The sequence below is a fragment of the Salvelinus namaycush genome, unplaced genomic scaffold (genome assembly GCF_016432855.1).
Source record: "Salvelinus namaycush isolate Seneca unplaced genomic scaffold, SaNama_1.0 Scaffold13, whole genome shotgun sequence".
Taxonomy (NCBI): Eukaryota; Metazoa; Chordata; class Actinopteri; order Salmoniformes; family Salmonidae; genus Salvelinus; species Salvelinus namaycush.
Window position 1 is genome coordinate 930,469 of NW_024058008.1, and position 10,000 is coordinate 940,468.

A 10,000-nucleotide genomic window follows, 5' to 3' on the forward strand; every position below is an offset into this window, starting at 1 on the left:
AGCCTGTGTGTTTATATGTGAATATGTGAGTGTGTCCCTCAGGGTATTCATGCGTGTGACCTAATTCTGTGTGACTGTTGATGCGTGTGTAGTGTGTGTGTGTGTGTGTGTGTGTGTGTGTGTGTGTGTGTGTGTGTGTGTGTGTGTGTGTGTGGTGTGTGTGGTTTGTGTTTTGTGTGTAGTGTGTTTGTGTGTAGTGTGTGTGTGTGTGTGTGTGTGTGTGTAGTGTTTGTGTGTGTAGTGTGTGTGTGTAGTGTGTTTGTCCTCCAGAGAGCTGCAGATCAGAATTCTAAAGGATTATTAGCAGCCTCGGCTCAGACTGCGTCATACGGGATAAATACATGATGCTTTTAGATGGACCGCTCTGCTACTAGGATGAGTTAACATGGCCTCTTTGGCCTAACCTCCACACACACGCACACACACACACACACGCATAAACACGCGCATAAACACGCAAATCTAATTGTATTCGTCACGTGTGTTAGAAGCTATCTCGGAGCCTGTCGGTTCGAGACCTGACGCACCGATACCACTTGCTAGATGGTAACAGAGTGGCAGTCCTTGGGTCGGGAGATGAGAGTCCTTGACAATGTTCCAGGCCTTCCTCAGACACCGCCTGGTGTAGATGTCCTGGATGGCAGGGCTGTACTGGGCCGTTCACACAATCCTTGCAGTTGTGGGCGGTGCAGTTTACGTACCAAAATAAAAATCTAATTGTGTTTTTGTCACATGCTCGGTAAACAACAGGCGTAGACTAACAGTGAAACTTATGGGACCTTCCCAACAATGAAGGGAAAATAAAAATAAAACATGTAATAATAAAATGTATATTAAATACACAATGAGTAATGATAACTAGGCTATATACACAGGGTACCAGTACTGAGTAATGATAACTAGGTTATATACACAGGGTACCAGTACTGAGTAATGATAACTAGGCTATATACACAGGGTACCAGTACTGAGTAATGATAACTAGGCTATATACACAGGGTACCAGTACTGAGTAATGATAACTAGGCTATATACACAGGGTACCAGTACTGAGTAATGATAACTAGGCTATATACACAGGGTACCAGTACTGAGTAATGATAACTAGGTTATATACACAGGGTACTAGTACTGAGTAATGATAACTAGGTTATATACACAGGGTACCAGTACTGAGTAATGATAACATGCTATATACACAGGGTACCAGTACTGAGTAATGATAAACTGGTTAATACACAGGGTACTAGTACTGAGTATGAAAACTAGGTTATATACCAGGGTACCAGTACTGAGTAATGATAACTAGGTTATATACACAGGGTACCAGTACTGAGTAATGATAACTAGGTTATATACACAGGGTACCAGTACTGAGTAATGATAACTAGGTTATATACACAGGGTACCAGTACTGAGTAATGATAACTAGGCTATATACACAGGGTACCAGTACTGAGTAATGATAACTAGGCTATATACACAGGGTACCAGTACTGAGTAATGATAACTAGGCTATATACACAGGGTACCAGTACTGAGTAATGATAACCAGGCTATATACACAGGCTACCAGTACTGAGTAATGATAACCAGGCTATATACACAGGCTACCAGTACTGAGTAATGATAACCAGGCTATATACACAGGGTACCAGTACTGAGTAATGATAACCAGGCTATATCCACAGGCTACCATACTGAGTAATGATAACTAGGCTATATACACAGGCTACCAGTACTGAGTAATGATAACCAGGCTATATACACAGGCTACCAGTACTGAGTCAATGAGTAATGATAACCAGGCTATATACACAGGCTACCAGTACTGAGTCAATGAGTAATGATAACTAGGCTATATACACAGGCTACCAGTACTGAGTAATGATAACCAGGCTATATACACAGGCTACCAGTACTGAGTCAATGAGTAATGATAACTAGGCTATATACACAGGCTACCAGTACTGAGTAATGATAACTAGGCTATATACACAGGGTACCAGTACTGAGTAACAATAACTAGGCTATATACACAGGCTACCAGTACTGAGTAATATACTAGGCTATATACACAGGGTACCGTACTGAGTATGATAACTGGTTAATACACAGGTTACCAGTACTGAGTAATGATACTAGGTTATATACACAGGTACCAGTACCAGTCAATGAGTAACGATAACTAGGCTATATACACAGGTTACCATTACTGAGTCAATGATAATGATAACTAGGTTATATACACAGGGTACCAGATGAGTAATGATAACTAGGTTATATACACAGGGTACCAGTACTGAGTAATGATAACTAGGTTATATACACAGGTACCAGTACTGAGTAATGATAACTAGTTATATACACAGGGTACCAGTACCGAGTCATGAGTAACGATACTAGGCTATATACACAGGGTACCAGTACTGAGTCAATGGTAATGATACTAGGTTTATACACAGGGTACCAGTACTGAGTAATGATAACTAGGTTATATACACAGGGTACCAGTACGAGTCAATGAGTAACGTAACTAGGCTATATACACAGGGTACCAGTACTGATCAATGAGTAATGATAACTAGGTTATATACACAGGGTACCAGTACTGAGTAATGATAACTAGGTTATATACACAGGGTACCAGTACCGAGTCAATGAGTAACGATAACTAGGTTATATACACAGGGTACCAGTACTGAGTAATGATAACTAGGCTATATACACAGGGTACCAGTACTGAGTAATGATAACTAGGTTATATACACAGGGTACCAGTACTGAGTAATGATAACTAGGTTATATACACAGGGTACCAGTACTGAGTAATGATAACTAGGTTATATACACAGGGTACTAGTACTGAGTAATGATAACTAGGCTATATACGCATTGTACCAGTACTGAGTAATGATAACTAGGCTATATACACAGGGTACCAGTACTGATAATGATAACTAGGTTATATACACAGGGTACCAGTACTGAGTAATGATAACTAGGTTATATACACAGGGTACCAGTACTGAGTAATGATAACTAGCTATATACACAGGGTACCGTACTGAGTAATGATAACTAGGTTATATACACAGGGTACTAGTAGGATAATGATAACTGGTTATATACACAGGGTACCAGTACTGAGTAATGATAACTAGGTTATATACACAGGGTATCAGTACTGAGTCAATGAGTAATGATAACTAGGCTATATACACAGGGTACCAGTACTGAGTAATGATAACTAGGTTAAATACACAGGGTACCAGTACTGAGTAATGAGTAATGATAACTAGGTTATATACACAGGGTACCAGTACTGAGTAATGATAACTAGGTTATATACACAGGGTACCAGTACTGAGTATGATAACAGGCTATATACACAGGGTACCAGTACTGAGTAATGATAACCAGGCTATATACACAGGTACCAGTACTGAGTAATGATAACTAGGTTATATACACAGGCTACCAGTACTGAGTAATGATAACTAGGCTATATACACAGGCTACCAGTACTGAGTAATGATAACCAGGCTATATACACAGGGTACCAGTACTGAGTAATGATAACTAGGCTATATACACAGGCTACCAGTACTGAGTAATGATAACTAGGCTATATACACAGGGAACTAGTACTGAGTAATGATAACTAGGTTATATACACAGGGTACCAGTACTGAGTAAGATAACTAGGCTATATACACAGGGTACCAGTACTGAGTAATGATAACTAGGCTATATACACAGGGTACCAGTACTGAGTAATGATAACTAGGCTATATACACAGGTACCAGTACTGAGTAATGATAACTAGGTATATACACAGGGTACCAGTACTGAGTAATGATAACTAGGTTATATACACAGGGTACCAGTACTGAGTAATGATAACTAGGTTATATACACAGGGTACCAGTATTGAGTAATGATAACTAGGTTATATACACAGGGTACCAGTACTGAGTAATGATAACTAGGTTATATACACAGGGTACCAGTACTGAGTATGATAACTATGTTATACACGAGGTACCAGTACTGAGTAATGATAACTAGGTTATATACAGGGTACCTATACTGAGTAATGATAACTAGGTTATATATACAGGGTACCAGTACTGAGTAATGATAACTAGGCTATATACACAGGGTACCAGTATTGAGTAATGATAACTAGGTTATATATACAGGGTACCAGTACTGAGTAATGATAACTAGGTTATATATACAGGGTACCAGTACTGAGTAATGATAACTAGGCTATATACACAGGGTACCAGTATGAGTAATGAAACTAGTATATACACGGTACCAGTATTGAGTAATGAACTAGGTATATACACAGGGTACCAGTACTGAGTAATGATAACTAGGTTATATACACAGGGTACCAGTACTGATAATGATATACTAGGTTATATACACAGGGTACCAGTACTGAGTATGTAACTAGGTTATATACACAGGGTACCAGTACTGAGTAATGATAACTAGGTTAATACACAGGGTACCAGTACTGAGTCATGATAATAGGTATATAAACAGGGACCTATGCGTAATGATAATGATACTAGGTTATATACACAGGGTACCAGTACTGAGTAATGATAACTAGGTTATATACACAGGGACCAGTACTGAGTAATGATAACTAGGTTAAATACACAGGGTACCAGTACTGAGTAATGATAACTAGGCTATATACACAGGGTACCAGTACTGAGTAATGATAACTAGGTTATATACACAGGGTACCAGTACTGAGTAATGATAACTAGGTTATATACACAGGGTACCAGTACCGAGTCAATGAGTAACGATAACTAGGCTATATACACAGGGTACCAGTACTGAGTCAATGAGTAATGATAACTAGGTTATATACACAGGGTACCAGTACTGAGTAATGATAACTAGGTTATATACACAGGGTACCAGTACCGAGTCAATGAGTAACGATAACTAGGCTATATACACAGGGTACCAGTACTGAGTCAATGATAATGATAACTAGGTTATATACACAGGTACCAGTACTGAGTAATGATAATAGGTTATATACACAGGGTACCAGTACGGTCATGAGTAACGATAACTAGGTTATATACACAGGGTACCAGTACTGAGTAATGATAACTAGGCTATATACACCAGGGTACCAGTACTGAGTAATGATAACTAGGTTATATACACAGGTACCAGTACTGAGTAATGATAACTAGGTTATATACACAGGGTACCAGTACTGAGTAATGATAACTAGGTTATATACACAGGGTACTAGTACTGAGTAATGATAACTAGGCTATATACGCAGGACCGTACTGAGTAATGATAACTAGGTATATACACAGGGTACCAGTACTGAGTAATGATACTAGGTTATATACACAGGGTACCAGTACTGTAGTAATGATAACTAGGTTATATACACAGGGTACCAGTACTGAGTAATGATAACTAGGCTATATACACGGTACCGTACTGAGTAATGATAACTAGGTTATATACACAGGGTACTAGTACTGAGTAATATAACTAGGTTATATACACAGGGTACCAGTACTGAGTAATGATAACTAGGTTATATACACAGGGTACAGTACTGAGTCAGAGTGAATGGCTGGTGGTCTGATTACATAGTAGAGCTGGTGGTCTGATTACATAGTAGAGCTGATTACATAGTAGGGATGGTGGTCTGATTACATAGTAGAGCTGGTGGTCTGATTACATAGTAGGGCTGATTACATAGTAGGGCTGGTGGTCTGATTACATAGTAGGGCTGATTACATAGTAGAGCTGGTGGTCTGATTACATAGTAGAGCTGATTACATAGTAGGGCTGATTACATAGTAGAGCTGGTGGTCTGATTACATAGTAGAGCTGATTACATAGTAGAGCTGATTACATAGTAGGGCTGATTACATAGTAGAGCTGATTACATAGTAGGGCTGATTACATAGTAGAGCTGGTGGTCTGATTACATAGTAGAGCTGGTGGTCTGATTACATAGTAGAGCTGGTGGTCTGATTACATAGTAGAGCTGGTGGTCTGATTACATAGTAGGGATGGTGGTCTGATTACATAGTAAGCTGGTGGTCTGATTACATAGTAGAGCTGGTGGTCGATTACAGTAGAGCTGGTGGTCTGATTACATAGTAGAGCTGGTGGTCTGATTACATAGTAGGGATGGTGGTCTGATTACATAGTAGGGATGGTGGTCTGATTACATTGTAGGGATGGTGGTCTGATTACATAGTAGGGATGGTGGTCTGATTACATAGTAGGGATGGTGGTCTGATTACATAGTAGGGATGGTGGTCTGATTACATAGTAGAGCTGGTGGTCTGATTACATAGTAGGGATGGTGGTCTGATTACATAGTAGAGCTGGTGGTCTGATTACATAGTAGGGATGGTGGTCTGATTACATAGTAGAGATGGTGGTCTGATTACATAGTAGGGATGGTGGTCTGATTACATAGTAGGGATGGTGGTCTGATTACATAGTAGAGCTGGTGGTCTGATTACATAGTAGAGCTGGTGGTCTGATTACATAGTAGAGCTGGTGGTCTGATTACATAGTAGGGATGGTGGTCTGATTACATAGTAGAGATGGTGGTCTGATTACATAGTAGAGCTGGTGGCCTGATTACATAGTAGAGCTGGTGGTCTGATTACATAGTAGGGATGGTGGTCTGATTACATAGTAGAGCTGATTACATAGTAGGGATGGTGGTCTGATTACATAGTAGAGCTGGTGGTCTGATTACATAGTAGGGATGGTGGTCTGATTACATAGTAGAGCTGATTACATAGTAGGGATGGTGGTCTGATTACATAGTAGAGCTGGTGGTCTGATTACATAGTAGAGCTGGTGGTCTGATTACATAGTAGAGCTGGTGGTCTGATTACATAGTAGGGATGGTGGTCTGATTACATAGTAGAGCTGATTACATAGTAGAGCTGGTGGTCTGATTACATAGTAGAGCTGGTGGTCTGATTACATAGTAGAGCTGGTGGTCTGATTACATAGTAGAGCTGGTGGTCTGATTACATAGTAGAGCTGGTGGTCTGATTACATAGTAGGGATGGTGGTCTGATTACATAGTAGAGATGGTGGTCTGATTACATAGTAGGGATGGTGGTCTGATTACATAGTAGGACTGGTGGTCTGATTACATAGTAGAGCTGGTGGTCTGATTACATAGTAGAGCTGGTGGTCTGATTACATAGTAGGGATGGTGGTCTGATTACATAGTAGAGCTGGTGGTCTGATTACATAGTAGAGCTGGTGGTCTGATTACATAGTAGAGCTGGTGGTCTGATTACATAGTAGAGCTGGTGGTCTGATTACATAGTAGAGCTGGTGGTCTGATTACATAGTAGGGATGGTGGTCTGATTACATAGTAGAGCTGGTGGTCTGATTACATAGTAGGGATGGTGGTCTGATTACATAGTAGGGATGGTGGTCTGATTACATAGTAGGGCTGGTGGTCTGATTACATAGTAGAGCTGGTGGTCTGATTACATAGTAGGGATGGTGGTCTGATTACATAGTATAGCTGGTGGTCTGATTACATAGTAGGGATGGTGGTCTGATTACATAGTAGGGATGGTGGTCTGATTACATAGTAGAGCTGGTGGTCTGATTACATAGTAGGGATGGTGGTCTGATTACATAGTAGAGCTGGTGGTCTGATTACATAGAAGAGCTGGTGGTCTGATTACATAGTAGAGCTGATTACATAGTAGAGCTGGTGGTCTGATTACATAGTAGGGATGGTGGTCTGATTACATAGTAGGGATGGTGGTCTGATTACATAGTAGGGATGGTGGTCTGATTACATAGTAGGGATGGTGGTCTGATTACATAGTAGGGATGGTGGTCTGATTACATAGTAGGGATGGTGGTCTGATTACATAGTAGAGCTGATTACATAGTAGATCTGGTGGTCTGATTACATAGTAGGGATGGTGGTCTGATTACATAGTAGGGATGGTGGTCTGATTACATAGTAGAGCTGGTGGTCGGATTACATAGTAGAGCTGATTACATAGTAGAGCTGGTGGTCTGATTACATAGTAGAGCTGATTACATAGTAGGGATGGTGGTCTGATTACATAGTAGAGCTGATTACATAGTAGAGCTGGTGGTCTGATTACATAGTAGAGCTGGTGGTCTGATTACATAGTAGAGCTGATTACATAGTAGAGCTGGTGGTCTGATTACATAGTAGAGCTGATTACATAGTAGAGCTGGTGGTCTGAATACATAGTAGAGCTGGTGGTCTGATTACATAGTAGAGCTGGTGGTCTGATTACATAGTAGGGATGGTGGTCTGATTACATAGTAGGGATGGTGGTCTGATTACATAGTAGGGATGGTGGTCTGATTACATAGTAGGGATGGTGGTCTGATTACATAGTAGGGATGGTGGTCTGATTACATAGTAGGGATGGTGGTCTGATTACATAGTAGAGATGGTGGTCTGATTACATAGTAGAGCTGATTACATAGTAGGGATGGTGGTCTGATTACATAGTAGGGATGGTGGTCTGATTACATAGTAGAGCTGGTGGTCTGATTACATAGTAGAGCTGGTGGTCTGATTACATAGTAGGGATGGTGGTCTGATTACATAGTAGGGATGGTGGTCTGATTACATAGTAGGGATGGTGGTCTGATTACATAGTAGGGCTGGTGGTCTGATTACATAGTAGGGATGGTGGTCTGATTACATAGTAGAGCTGGTGGTCTGATTACATAGTAGAGCTGATTACATAGTAGGGATGGTGGTCTGATTACATAGTAGAGCTGATTACATAGTAGGGCTGGTGGTCTGATTACATAGTAGGGATGGTGGTCTGATTACATAGTAGGGCTGGTGGTCTGATTACATAGTAGGGATGGTGGTCTGATTACATAGTAGGGATGGTGGTCTGATTACATAGTAGGGATGGTGGTCTGATTACATAGTAGGGATGGTGGTCTGATTACATAGTAGAGATGGTGGTCTGATTACATAGTAGGGATGGTGGTCTGATTACATAGTAGAGATGGTGGTCTGATTACATAGTAGAGATGGTGGTCTGATTACATAGTAGGGATGGTGGTCTGATTACATAGTAGAGATGGTGGTCTGATTACATAGTAGGGATGGTGGTCTGATTACATAGTAGAGATGGTGGTCTGATTACATAGTAGAGATGGTGGTCTGATTACATAGTAGGGATGGTGGTCTGATTACATAGTAGGGATGGTGGTCTGATTACATAGTAGAGCTGGTGGTCTGATTACATAGTAGGGATGGTGGTCTGATTACATAGTAGAGATGGTGGTCTGATTACATAGCAGAGCTGGGGTTGGGAGGGTAGGGAGTCTAGGGTTGGGTAGATAGTGGGCTGAGGAAATGGGGGGCTGAGGGAATGGGGGGCTTAGGCTGACCGGGTAGGAGTCCGGGAGCAAGAGGGGCTAAAGCTAGAGGCGTCAGCTGCACAAGCAGATCCATGCCGGCGTGTGCCTGTGATCAGTGAGGAGTGTGTGTCAGCAGAGGCACAGCTGAACTGACATAGTGACTGCGGAGAGGCATGCCTGTGTATTCAGACAGGTTATTGTAGTCACTGGAGACAACAGGATTCCAGACCGTCCTCTTTAAAACACTAGCCTGGATTCCATGGCCTCACGATAATCAACAGTCTGTCGGTGATCCACGGGTCTGGGAGAGAACTTTGAGCTCTTAAATCCACATTGTTCCACATTGTTATCTACAAGCCAGAACAGTAGGGGACTGACTATTATCTGGTAGATAACAGAGGGGAGAGAGAGAGAAAGAAAGAGAGAGAGAGAGAGAGTTTCCAATTTTATTGGTAAACTACACGGTAATGTAAAAGTAATATAGTGCATTTATCATAATTTGGTTTTAATCCAGAGAGGTGAGAAAAAGTAATGACACCTTTGTCTTTAAGCCCTGGATTTCTAAT